A 15,040-nucleotide genomic window follows, 5' to 3' on the forward strand; every position below is an offset into this window, starting at 1 on the left:
AAATGGGTTTGGTATAAGATATGCATATTTGAAGAAGGTAAAAATATCAAGAAGAAATTTAGACTCAGTATATATCCAATCAAATTTTATGTAATCAGAAACTCACTCTTCAACTCCAAGTCATAAAGTCAAACTTTCTGACATCAGAAACTCTTCCATCGCAATTTTCTGTCAAAAAACGAATTAATATTAGCTATTTTCATTCTACATATGGGAGAGCTAAAAGACTGTAATCATCCTAGTAAATTTGAAGCTCAACATGAGTTAATTACATGTTTAGATACATGTGGGAAATAAAAGGATATTTATTAACCCTTCCCATTCGTTAATGTATTTTACACTTTTACCTTGTATTGTAAGATAAAAAAAAATTAAAAAAAAAGCTATGAAAGTAACAAGTGAAATGAGTTTGCAATTATCTCAAATAAGCTACTATTTCTTTTATGTAAAAATGATAATTTTCATAAGCTATCTAGCTTTGTTGTTGTTGCTGTTTGTATCAAACCAAATAAAAATATAATTTTGAAGCGGAAAATAATAAGAAGGTTCAGTTGTTTTAAAACCAGCCCCTACCTTGGAAAAATATACAAACAGTTCTCTTAATCTAGTGATTAACTGAATCATAAATGCTTCCTTATTTTTGTTCCTTAGCATACATAACCATATAATCAAAATACATTGATTGAAAGACTAACCCAGGATTATCAAACCCCAAACCATTAGTGTGGATTTTTGCAAATTGAAAAATGCAAGACACGTTGTTTGGCATGTTCCAGATTCAGTAGTCTCGAAAAGTCAGTGCAAGATCTGTAATTTGGGAACTCAATATAACAAAATAAAAAATAATTGATGAAATAAAGATGCAGAGATGTACTTACACTCCGGAAATGGAGCAATCGGAGACCTGCACTTCACATATTCAAATCTTCTCTTAGAATCAACATGCACTGTACCCAAACAATCACCCCAGAAGTAAACTACATATTAAAAAATAAAATAAAAGAAATCTGAAATCATAATTGCAACTTTAAGCTTCAGAAATACCCATCTATATGAGGTTGTGGCTGGAAGCTGAGAGTAAGAAAGAGATACAAAATATAATCCCAGATCCATCCATCAAAGCCTTCATCAAATCCAGATCAACATAGCTTGAAGAAGACAATCCCAAAAATTAAATAGCACAAAAGAAACTCAAACTTAAAAATTAACTAATACTTGAAGAAGAGAGTGGCAAGAGGGATCTTACTCTTAATTACAACTTGTAAACTTACAGAAAACATCCGCCCAAACCCATCTAGCGGCGAAGTGGCGGATTGATGAGATTTGTTTTCCCCACCCCTGCAACCCACGATATTTTTATTGATGTGCAGCCTTGGATTGGTTCATCAAAAACCACCAGATCGGGAAAGGGAAGCGAGATGAACCAAATCTGGGATTAGTTCATCAAAAATCACCAGATGGAGAAGGAAAAGAGAGATGGATGAATCCGGGAAGGTAGAGAGAGAAAGGGGGTCGGAGAGAGAGACATAGGTGAGAGAGAGAGAGAGAGAGAGAGAGAGAGAGAGAGGGAGTCTGAGGGAGGGATAGTCGATAGATGAGAGAGAGAGACAGAGAGAGAGAGAGAGTAAGAGGAAGGGGAAAAAGGGAAAGACGAGAGAGGGACGGTAAGTGGAACTGTGGAAGAGAGATTGAAAGTGAGTGAAAATTTTGAGTGGGGTGCGGTGGTGGGCCTTGATCAATAAAAAATAATATTAAAACGATTTTGTGTCCAGATTTGTTTAGTAAGACACATATACTTATGCGATTATAAAAGTAGGACACGTACAATTGTGCGCTTAAGTCTATGTATGGACACAAATATCCCTTTGTGTGTATTTTTTATCAAAAAGTTGTCAGCCTAATGTGTTTGTGTCCATTTTCTTTTACATTGGGCACAATGCATTGTGCTCTTTATTGAATGGACACTGTTCCATTGTATTGGTGTTCTTAGAGACACAAACTCTTCATTTGTGTCCTTAGTTTTGTACCCAAAGCCCAGTTTTGTTGTAGTGAGAGACCCCCCAATCCTGTCTATGCAGAGACCTCCCAATCCTGTCTATGATGTGCTTACATATTCATGGCTAAATTGTTTGTTAGTGACTGCTGTCTATGATGTGAACTTTCTGTGATCAAGTTTTTTTTTCTAATTTTGATGCGAACTTTGTGTGATTTAAGCTTGTAGTAGTTTAATATTTTTCTGTGTCTGAGACCAAAAATTCAGTTTGTTGATCACTTTTTGTTTTCTTTCATCATTTAGTCTAGGATATAGTCTGGTAGTGCATCAAACACTTCACTATTTTTGTTCTGCTTAGTCTAAGCCAAGCCAGTCCAGATTAGTCTTTGAAGTTAGTCCAGTTCGAGATAGTCCAGTGCAACAAACGCACCCTAAAATTGCTCAGGGTATTGAAGTTAGACAATGTGTAGCAAAAACTTAATATCCCAAGTAATATTGGTGACCTAGTGCACTTATAATTTTTTTCTTAAAGGTTACTTGTTTTCATGTTATCGTCATATTTTCTAATTTGGTGTGCTTAGAAACTTTGGATTTACGTGATGAAAAACCGATAAGAATATGGGACATTTTTTTGAAGATGAAAACGATGAGGCCCTTATATCTAGCCTACATATTGAAAAAATGAAACTTCAAACTGTTATTCCCTACATATTGAAAATGTTGAAGCCCTTATATCTAGCTTAGGGATCAACACTTTTCCACCACTGTGGTAAAAGACCACTTGCTTTTATTTACTAGGGGCTTTTAGATCCAGGTCCAAAAAAATAATTATAAAAAAAATCAATTAAAATCTTGTAATATTATGCATTTTTCAACTCCAAAATATCTAATTAATATCTTATAAACAAAAAAAAATTAATATACTAACATAAATCTATCTGTAAAACATTCTACCCTAACTCAAGTAGCAAATATATGAATATATATTATACCTATAAGTGAGATATGAAACTTAACTAAAAGGTATAAAAAAAACATAATATACCTACAAGCAAGACACATTAATCTGTGACAGGTTGACTATGAAAAATAATCTATCATATAGGTAGATAAATACAATTAACCTGTGATATAGGTTGATTATAAAAATTTAAAAAAAAATCTATGAATGGGTTAAAGCAGGAGGAAGAACAAGAAATAACAAAAAAAATATAAAAATAAATAATCAAAGAGACAATTAGGAAGAAATTTGATTTTTACAATAAGTTTTTTCTTTTAAGAGATAATTATTGATAATAAAATAATTAAATGTAAAAAATTGGACTTATTTTAATAAATTGGTCCATTCCTACTATGAGCTCAAAAAATTGGAGTTATATCAAGTTTCCTCTATTTACTATTTGTTATGTCGTTTCTTTTAGGTTAGGATTTCTTTAAAACTTCTTCTAGGCTTTCTATTTTTTTTTTCTTGTCTTTTATTTTTGTTCATTGTTTTTGGTTTTTACTTATTTTCTTTTTATTTTTCATACCTTGAACACAACGTGTGCTTTAAGTTTGGGGGTGAGAAGTAAATTTTTAAGTTTTTAAATTTTGTGTCAGTTCAAAATTTTCAACTTTTTAAGTTAATATCTATAGATTATTTTAAACATTAAAACAAATAGACAAGGTGAAGGTTACTTCCACCATAGAGTTGGATCGGAAGCTTAAGGGAACTAACATTGCATGACCACCACTGTTTTCCTAAAAAAAAAAATATATTAAAGTTAGTATGTGTGAGTGAAGGATAAATTAAATAAATAAGGCAAGAGGTAGAGATTCTAGGAGGCAGAGATTCTAGGAGGTAGAGATTCTAGTCGAGTCTCCTTAATTATGTAAGTTCACTTTACACTAAAGAAAGTTTATGAATTCTTTTCTAATTGACTCAAAATGGCTTGGACTTTATGGTGAGATTAGTTATATATTTTTTGGAAAGATGTTTAATTTTTAACTTTTTTTATGAATTGCGACTTGAAAGACAAAGTTTGCCTTAGTAAAGGCTTGTAAGTTTTTAGTTTGTTTGTTTAGTTTTTGTTTTTGAGTTTTGTTTTGCTTGAGGACAAGCAAAAGTTTTTGAGTTTTGTTTTGCTTGAGGACAAGCAAAAGGCTAAGTTTGGAGGTATTTGATTAGTCGATTTCATATTATATATTTTACCCCATTCTTGGTATGTTTTGGTGAGATTGATTTATATTTTTAATGTAGGACATGAGACTTTTTCTTGAGCAAAAAGTAATCAAACAAATGAATTATGGAGTGATTTTAATTGGAGAATGTTCATGAGCCTCTCAGCTTATTTGTATCAAAGTTTCAGGTTTTTCTACCAAGCGGTTATTTTATGGCAATGAAATAAAAGACTAGCGCGCGAAGCTATCAAATAGACGTTTTTCTACCGAGCATATTTTTATTATGATTCTCGACCACCCATGCAATGCCACGTGTCATTATCCATTAGCCTTATCCGTTGAGATTTATGTTAAGATTTCGACAATTTATACAGTGCCACGTGTCCTTATTCAATCCTATGATTTCCTTTTTTTTTCCATAAAAACCCTTCAAACCAGTGGATATCACCCCCAAGCCCCCTCCTTCATCCTCTCTAATCATACAGCTCTCAATCTCTGCAATTCTCCCTTATCTCTTCGTCGGCACTCTCTAATCTCGTCGATTCTCACCTCCATATTCGTCTCTTGACTCCAGCTGTCCATATCATGCTCTCCGCAGTCCATATCATCTATGTCTCTTCAACGGCTCCGTCTATCAAGCTTAGTTTGTGATTTGGGTTTTGAATGAAGAACACTTGTGATTCGTTTTTAGAGATGCTGGGTTCTGTCAGCAGTTTCCCATCTATTTACTCATCCTTGTTAAATATCTGCATTATTTGTAGTTGTTTTTAGGGATGCTTGGGATTTGTGTTCAAATTCATCTTAGGCAGGAATCGAATCTAAGATCTTTTACTTATAAGTTTTCATTAACTAAACAATCCTAAATTTTTACTTTTCGTTTCTTAAAATTATAAACTATTTTACATTTGGTTTGTAACAAATATAAACTAATTTGCTGATGATCATGACTTTTTGTTAGGTTTCCTTTGCATTCACCAAGTATTCAACCAACGTTTTTTTTTATTCTTTTCTAATTCAACATATTAATGTTTAATATCGTAAGCATAAGTTTGCCTAATTTTTTGTAGCCTCAGAAATAAGTTGCACTTCCATATTGTCTGACTTTTTTTATGCCACATAAGCGTTACTAGTTGAAAGGTCTTTCGTAATTTTTTCGATTTTTGAACCAACCTTGTGAGTATCAATTCCTTCATTCAAAATGCCAAAATACCTTTTTCACAAAATGTTTTATTACCCTTTCCCCTCTTGGAAGTCACTTTCATTCCAAAATTTTTAATGAAATCCTCCAAATCATACGAGATGGTTTGGAGGATATCATTATAACTTTTTCAATGACAATGGCTTCTAAGAGCAGAAAGGGTATGAAACATTTTTTGAAAAATGTATTTTTGCATTTTGAATGAATTGATAAAAGATTTTTCAGAAATCGAGAAGATTACGAAAGGCCTCTCTACAACGAGGTTGTGCTTGCAAAGTTGTGACATAAAGGAAGTAAATGGCACATGGTATGTAGATACAACTTCTTTTCTGAGCCTACAGGAAATAAGGCAAACTTTTCCTCACGTTATTGAACATGAATTTGTTAGATTACAGAAAAACGAAGAGATATTGATTAAGCATCTGGTGAATGTAAAGGAAACCTAGCAAAAAGTCAGGATCATCAAGGATTTGAGATTCAATTCCTTGGTTCAAATGATTTGAGTATATGTGGATCCATATTCTAGTGGACTTGGTGTTGGGTTCTACCCACGTGTCCTGAGTTCTAAAATCTCTTCCCCTAAATTATTGTATTATTTTCGAATCCTTCGGCACCTCGTAATAATAGAATAATACTTGGGTACTCCTTGGGGAGTACTCAATTTACTAACCATTTAATTTGGCCCAATAATTTTAGAACACATGTTGTTTAATTCTCTTCCAATATTTTGCCATCCCTGTAACCAAACACATTTTATACCTGAGACCAAACAACCCTCTTCTTCTCCATCTTCTTTCCTTGCCCCGCCCAATCCCTCCTCTTCTCTAGCGACCATCTTCATGCTCTCCGCAGATCCACCAAAGGTTCTTCATCTGCCCAACCACCCATGTCTCTTATCCCTTGGGCCTATAGTTCCTACTCCACCACATGTGAAGCATGTGGGTTACAAGTGGGTTTTCATAAGGAGATACAAAGCATGCCTCATGGTGCAAGACTTCTCTCAGCACCTTGGGATTGATTACGAGGAGACGTATTCCCTTGTAATGGACGTCATAACGTTCCGCTACCTTATCAGTTTGGTAGTTTCCGAAAAACTTAATATGCAGCTTATGGATATGGTAACCGCGTATCTTTATGGGGATTTAGATACGGAAATGTACATGAAAGTTCCAGAAGGACTTCCATTGACTGGTTCAAATAGTTCTAGACCACAGAACACTCTCTCGATTAGATTGAGGAGATCACTCTACGGATTGAAACAATTCGGGCGGATGTTGTATAACCGTCTGAGTGAATATTTGACAAGTCAGGGTTATGTGAACAACGAACTATGCCTATGCGTGTTCATTAAGAAGTCACATTCCGGATTTGCAATCGTTGCAATTTATGTCAATGACATATACCTCATCGAAACTCCCACAGAGCTTGAGGAAATTGCTATGCATTTGAAATCGAAATTTGAGATAAAAGATCTTGGGAAAACTTGATATTGTCTCGGTCTGTAGATCGAACATTGTTCGGATGGAAGTACTCCAATGCTCGTTCGGACTCTAGATGCTAAATGAGATCCATTCCGTCCAAAGGAGGACGGGGAAGAGGTTTTGGAGCCTGAAGTTCCATACCTAAGTGCAATTAGTGCTTTATTGTACTTGGCTCAATGCACTAGACCCGATATCTCTTTCGTTGTTAATCTTTTAGCTATATACAACAACACGCCTACATGCAGACACTAGAATGGTGTTAAAGATATTTTCCACTACCTTAAGGGTACGACAAATTTGGGCTTGTTCTACACTCATGAATCCTCAAGAGGAGCCACCGCCCCACTCAATCCTCAAGTTGATTATAGCCTCGTTGGTTACGCAGATGCTAGTTATCTGTCTGACCCATGTAGGACACGTTCTCAAATGGATTATGTCTTTACCGTTAGAGACACCACTATATCTTGGAGGTCAACCAAGCAAACCCTAGTTGTGACTTCTTCGAACCATGCTGAGATTCTCGCGAGAGTGCTTTTGGTTGAGAGCAGTTGTGAAACATATTTAAAGCACTAGTGGTCTTACATCTGTCGTTGACCTTCCTACAACGATCTTTGAAGACAATGCCGCATGTATTGAGTAGTTAAAGAAGGGATACATCAAGGGAAACAACACCAAACACATAGCGTTGAAGTTCTTTTACTTTCACCAGTAACAACAACATCAGAACATTGAAATCAAACAAATCTGTTTCCATGACAACTTGGCCGATCTCTTCACCAAGTCATTGCCCAAATCTACTTTTCAGAAGCTCCTCCAATGAATCGGTATGCGTAAATTGTCTAAATTGAATTGCTTGTAGTTCTCTTATTTAGAAGTTATGTCTAACTCAAGAGGAGTATCCAGAAGCATACTCACTTGATCTTAATGTACTCTTTTTCCTACGATTAGGAGCATTTTTCCCATTATTTCTACACAATTTCTCACATTATTTTTTACCTTTCCATACTATCTTACCTCATTTTATTCAATTCTTTAGACTCCTTAAACTCCTAATTTGTTGTAATCTTTAATAGCTAAGTTGTTGTAATTTTTTTTTTTGTCAAACGATAAATTTTGTTAGATTAACCACCGACGGGATTTGAACCCACGCTGTCATGCAAGAGCTCAACATCTTTCCACCACTGTTGTAGTTTTAATATTTAAGATGTTGTATTTCAATTAATTGTAATTCAATTAAATTGTGATCTTTGAATTAATGTCTAAGTTGTTAACATGCAAGTAAAATTAAAATATTTAATAACATGAAACTTAAACAACATTTAGCAAAACGTGTCACTCAAAATCATATCCTAAAAATTATTGAGATTATATATAAGATAAGAAATCTAGAGGTTTATTCATTTAGAGACAAGTGGTACTGATAGGATTAAAAGCACACCAAAAATTAGCACACAAATGTCCTATTGATTTTCCTTATTAACACTAAGATTTGTCAATTGTAGCATATGAAAATAAGGGTCTTTCCTGCAGAAGATTGTTTTATCTAACTACTTTAAATGTCACAAAAACTGGGCTGCTGTCCCTACTGACCAGCCACCGAAATAATATTATTAGACCAACTTGCACTTATTTAAAGTCTACAAAATTTTATATGAAGATACTAGACATATAGAGCTACACTCACACAAATGTTTGAGATTTTTAGAGTTGATTTTCTATTTAAATTAAATTGAACAAAAACAGGATAGAAACATATTTTAAGTAGTTCACAAATTAAGAAAAATGAGTTAGGGGAATTGTTATACACAACCAAATAATCATGCAAACATGTTATCTTTCATTCAAATTCCTTTTATTTCCGAATGAAGATGCTCAAGTTGGCTCAATGTTAGAACTGAACCTATTACTCTTTTTTATGTAGTATGTTAAGAGAATGACGTTTTCAACTTAACTTAGTCTCTAGCATGCAATCTAGAATGGCGTGTTCATAAATTTAACAAGTATAAATCATTAAGAATGAAAAGAGTTTAAGTCATCACAAGGCATTGTAAGTACTAGCGTTACCTTACATATCCTAGAAATTGGTTCACATGTTAATCGCAATTAACAAGAACTACTTTAGAACATATGTAGATCCTCATTCGACAAGGGCATGCACACACATATTCATGCATTAGAATCCTAGATATGCTTATTAAGTATGCATCCGTAGAAAACACATAAAAAATTCATCACTGACATAAGTAGTGAACCAATTTTCATCCATTCATAAAAGTAATTCAAATGAAATGTCATAACAAACTTGCAATCATATTTGGGGCTTCAAAACAGCCCCTAACTTCAAAAAATTAGCTACACATAATCCTTAAATAAAACCAAAAGAAAGACATGAGTTTGATAAGAGAATGCCAAGATTTCCTCTTTCCTCCCTTCCTTCTCCAATGCTTATGCCTTTTGTTTTTTTCCCTTCCTTTCCACTGCAACCTGCAGCATTTTTTTTTAACTCCCCCCACTAATAGCAATTTAGTGATGACAATAAATGAAAGAAAATGGTAAAACAATTGTAACTTTTTGGGAAGCCTTTATGCCAATTACTCCCTCTTAATCCTCATCTTTAATTCCATTTCCTCTGATATTTGAATAGGTGTCAGCTAGCTAGTTCTTGACTGCATTAGTTTTGGCTGCTAGATTTATGGTTTATTGCTTTCATTGTAGTTACAAACTGCTCCCTTTCAATGTTAAAACAGCCATAACTTATTCTAGAAAAATGATATTAACAATCTGTGAAATGCTTCAGAAAATAGACATCCGTAGATTTCCAAGCATATAAGGCTCATTCTCTAATTCATCCTGAGTTGTTCGCAACTTGCTTCCAAAATCAGTTGATCTGTACAGGCAGTTTTGACGAATTTGTTACTTAAAATCCCGCTTGTGCTATTTTTCTTTTCTTTGCTTAACAAATCCTACAAAACACAAAAACAGTAAATAGCTCAAAAATATAATGAACTAACTAAGAAAAGACAAGTGAATTTGATGTAAAATATATATAAATATGAGCTTATCAGATACACAAAATATGTCTGAAAACCTTATTTTAATATGTTAGTTTAATTCAATTAACCAATACATTAAATAAAAAACTTAAAATACTAAATTATTGAGGGGGCTAAAAAATAGCCTCCTTCAATTGGAGGTGGTATATAAATATGGCCTAACACTGTTAATTAAAAAATAATTTCTTACAAAGTTATAATCTAGACGGAAGCTAAACATAGCATTTTCGGTTGAAGATGACCTAAATGGCCAAAATATGGCATGATTTGAACAAAATCCATATCCAACCTGAAAACTGGGCTAAAATTTAGTGGAGCCCACCAAGCTAAAAGATGGGGAACGGGCTACCGGGTTGGCCAAGCTTAGTTTGATACCCAGCCCGTTTGCTGGGGCCCAGCAGCTACTGCTGCATTCTCTTTGCAGATCCAACATGTAAGAATCCAACGGCCACAGGTAAAACAATTCACTTTTGGGAATGCTGTGCAGTGAATATTTAGGCATGCATTCATAGTCAGCCTCCAATAATCCAATTTTCATTTGCATTTTCGATTTTTCCTTTGGTTTTGGTTTTGGTTGTTATTTATTTTAATTTTTAGTTTTAATCAGAATTAGAATTTTTCGGATATGAGTTTTGTGATAATGACTTCATTTCAATTGAATACATTTGAAGAATAGACTTCATTTCAATATTTTTTGGGGTGTGATATCCACATACCCCCTTTTACTTCTCACACATATTTCTAATTTTCGGTTGTCAGATCGAATGAATTGAAGAAGATTAATGGACAGAAATTAACAAATGGTGTGTAAGAAGTAATTTGGAGTGTGTAGATAGCACACCCCTATTTTTTTTTTCATATGACCACAACTTCAACTAAAGGAAAGACTTGACATCTGTGTCACTAGAAATCTCATCTGAAAAATTATTGAGATTATATAAAGATAAAAAATCCAGAGTCTTATTCATTTAGCGACAAATGACACTCAAAATATGTTTAGATAACCTTATTTTAATATGGTAATTTAATTCAATTAACCAATAAGTTAAAAGAACAAACTTAAAAATAATAAATTATTGAGGGGCTATGTTTAGCCATTTTCGGTTGGAGATGATATATAAATATAGCCGGGCATTGTTCATTTAAAAATAATATCTTGCATGACTATAATTATGGACGGGGCTATATTTAGTCATTTTGTATGGCACAGAATGTTGGGTGGTGAAGCATCAACACGTACACAAAATGGGTGTAGCGGAGATGAGGATGCTTCGTGGGATGTGTGGGCACACGAGAAAGGATAAGATTGGGAATGAGGATATCCGAGGTAAAGTAGGAGTAGCCGAAATTGTAGGAAATATGAGAGAAAATCGGCTCCGGTGATTTTGAACATGTGCAAAGAAGGCCGACTGACGCTCCGGTTCGAAGATGTGACTACGGGACAGAGGTTCAGGGCCGAAGGGGTAGAGGAAGACCTAGGACAACTTTGGAAGAGACTCTAAGAAAAGACTTAGAGTACTTGGATCTAACGGAGGACATGACACAAAACCGAGCGCAATGGCGTTCTAGGATTCATATAGCCGACCCCACTTAGTGGGAAAAGGCTTTGTTGTTGTTGTTGTTGTTGTTGTTGGTTGGAGATGGTCTAAGACCAGTTTTAGTGTAGTAAGGCCCTTCTAGGCAATGGCCAACTCAATCTAGTGAACAGTAACTATCCCACCCAGTAAATCTTCACCCTATAATGAATAGTCCAGACAATTCGTATTAAAATATTAGTATTTTTATTTTATAAAATAATAAAAATAATTTCATTTTTAATTTCGGATAGGAATTTTAATCGATCTAATCACGCCATGTGTCATTATTTAAAAGTATAATTTTTGGGGATAGATTTTCGAATAGATTTTTAAATAATTTTTCTCGCGCCACGTATTACTATCTATTTAAAATCGTTAAGGATAGATTTTCGATAAGATTTTTAATCAATTCCGTTGTGACACATGTCACTATCTATTTAGAAACCTTGATGATATATTTTGATAAGATTTTTAACCAATTACGGTGTGCCACGTGGCATTATCTACAACCTCATCCTTCTTTTTTCTCTATAAAACCTACCATCCATCTTAAGAAATCACATACCAAAATTAAAATTACTCATAATCCTTCATGGTTTATAAATCTTGAGTTTTACAATGTCTTTCTTCTTAAGTACTTTGTGGAAAATCAATAAGCAAGAAAAATAATTGTTTGAGCAAGAGAGAGAAACGTTCGATCTCCATCTTTGCAATAAAAATCCAATAAAAATTCATCTTTGCAGGTTTTCATGGATTACATTATCAATGCGCCGCACTTCAGTTTTAAACTGAGGCTGCAGGGATCTAAATGAGACATAGTGGGAGTAATCCATGACAATTCGCGACATTTTACAGGAACGCTAGTGATCTTATCTCCCCCTAACGATGAGAAGACTGCCTTATCAAAGTGACAATCCAAAATGTGTAGTAAAGAGATCTCATGTCAAGGCCTCTAAGTAACGTATAATGGATGGTGAATCATAACTGACATAGATTCCCATTTTTCTTTGAGGACCCATTTTGGTATGTAGTGGTGGCGCTATTAGCCCATAAACTGCGCACTCAAACACATGTAAATGTGAGACGTCAGGCTCGTATCCAGTAACCAACTGTAACGGTGAATGAGGTTGGGTAGCGGTGGGTTTCAGGCGGACCAACATAATTGCGTGCAATATTGCGTGGCCCTAGGCAGATACGAGCAAGTTGGTTCTCATAATCAAAGTCTGAGCTATCGTTTGAAAGCACTTTATGAAAGTTTCTGCCATGCCGTTTTGGGTATGAACATGAGGTACATGATGTTCAACATCAATAACAACAGACATGCAATAATCATCAAAAGTATGTGACGTAAACTCTCCAGCATTATCCATTCAAATCAACTTGATTAAATAATCAGGGTGGTGAGCCCTAAGTTTAATAATTTGTGTTAGGAGTTTCGCAAATGTAGCATTGTGTGTGGACAATAAGCAAACATGTGACAATTGTGTCAATGCATCAACCAACACCATGAAGTATCTAAATGTCCGCACGTTGGTTAGATAGGTCCACAAATATCCCCTTGAATCCTTTAAAGAAATTTAGAGGGGTCGTGAATAATCTTTGTAATTAAGGGTTGAATGTTCAACTTCATCAAGGAGCATGCTTTGCAAAGCGGATGGCCGGGATAAGATTTCAAGTGATGCCCATTAGATACTTTGAGGATACGGTGCATCATACGGTGCATCAAATCTTCTCCGAGGTGTCCTATTCAATCATACCAAAGCAAGAGAGTGTCCTGGAACCCAGCACTAGGGATGGCCACATGGTGTGTCTCGGGGGCTTGAATGGTTGTTATGTACAACCCATTCGAAAAACATTACAGCTTCTCGTGAATATGCTTCTGGCCATATTTGTAATAAGTAATATAAATAAATTTAGAACCATTCCCTTCAATGGCTTCAATATGATATTGATTATCTCGAATATCTCTAAAACTCAACAACATTCTTCCAGAACGTGGAGAAAAAAGTGCCTCTTTAATGGTTAATTCAGTACCATTGGACAACATTATATAGGCCTTTCTGTATCCTTCTATTAGGTTGGATGGACTTGAGAGGGTTGTCAGAGGTACATTCTTAGGTACGAAGTTAGTAAAATAGTGTTTTTCACGCAATATGGTGTGCCTTATCGCCTATTACCATGGCCACGACGAAGTTTCCGTCGGTTGTGGCTACTAGAATTAGTCGCAAGTGCTTCAGGTGAAGCGTTCGAGCCAGTAAGTCGAGCTTGATGATTCTTCATCAAAAGCTGGTTCTGCTTTTCAACGAGAAGTAGAACAGATATCAAATCCGAAAATTTGGTGAACTTTTGTGCCTTATATTGTTGTTGTAGGATAATATTGATGGCATTGAAGGTCGAATATGTCTTCTCTAAGAGATCCTATTTGGTTAAGTCATCTTTACATAACTTACGCAATGATCGGATTCTACAAACTTCAGGTTGTACTCATTCACAGACTTAGAGTCTAGGAAGCGTAAATGCTGCTAGTCGTGTCTTGCTTCAAGCAAGTTAATGTTTTTCTGGTGATTGAAACGATTAGACAAAGCGAGCTAGAGGGTACGGGGATCCTCTTCTACGAGGTACTCGGTCTACAGTGCATCACAGATGTATCTTCGAATGAACATCATAGCAGTAACTTTCTGAGCTTTGTCGACGGGTTTATCATTGATTGGTTCCTTGATGGTGGCTCTAAGACTCTTTGCAGTAAGATGGAGCTTCACGTCTTGAACCCGTTTCAAGTAGTTTTTTCCAAATACTTCCAGAACAGTGAAATCGAGCTTGTTCAAGTTCAACATGTCCCTAAGACAAAAGGTACACCAAAACATGGTTAGTCATATAGACATATATCGTAGAACATTCAGGTTCTATAGACATGTATTGGTTTAATTTAAGCATGAAAGTTGCGGGTTTCATGTGGTAAGTTTTGAATGAAAACTTCAAGTTTCAAAGGCACCAAATTCAAAACTACAGATTTGATTTAATTTATGAACGTTTAGTTCATATAAGGGTACCTACAAGAATACAGAATACAATATACAATAAAGTATAGTGAATTCATGGATTGCTTCATGAACCTAAGTATGAGTGCAATGGGACTACGAAAGATAGTCAATGGTTTAAAGAAACGAAATAATTTATTGAATCGTTAATGCCAAAAATTGAACTTCAGGTCAATAATTGTGGATTAATTGTCAGATTAATGGACTGCTAATCATTTTAATTAATTAAATAAATCGGACCATACATGGTCGATTATAGAAGCAAAAAAGAATAATAACATTCGAGTTAAAATTATTTAAAATGCCAAAAAATAGCATTGGGTTCAAAAACCATAGCCCAAAAAGGTTTGGGCTTGGGTGTCATGAGTAGGGTAAAGCCCTAGAGGCTTGGGTTGGCTGCAAAAGCAGCCCAAAAGTGGCAATAGGCCACAGGCCGAGGGAAAAAAAGCCCAGCAACAAGTTGTTGGCATTCTTGGGTCGAGACCAACGCGGGAAGTAAGCCTAGTCGAAGCTGGCTTGCAGGTCAGCTCACCCGAGGCT

General features: G+C 35.0%; 1 long non-coding RNA gene across 1 annotated transcript; it reads right to left on the reverse strand.

Moving 5' to 3' along the window:
* Positions 1–717: 717 nt before the first annotated feature.
* LOC126593156 (uncharacterized) lies at positions 718–1,541 on the reverse strand. The gene is made up of 3 exons (XR_007612888.1): positions 1,247–1,541; positions 1,045–1,148; positions 718–947 (listed from the first exon to the last, which is right to left on the reverse strand). It is a non-coding gene; the product is annotated as an uncharacterized LOC126593156 (long non-coding RNA).
* Positions 1,542–15,040: the final 13,499 nt, after the last annotated feature.

This window comes from Malus sylvestris, chromosome 12 (assembly GCF_916048215.2).
Source record: "Malus sylvestris chromosome 12, drMalSylv7.2, whole genome shotgun sequence".
Taxonomy (NCBI): Eukaryota; Viridiplantae; Streptophyta; class Magnoliopsida; order Rosales; family Rosaceae; genus Malus; species Malus sylvestris.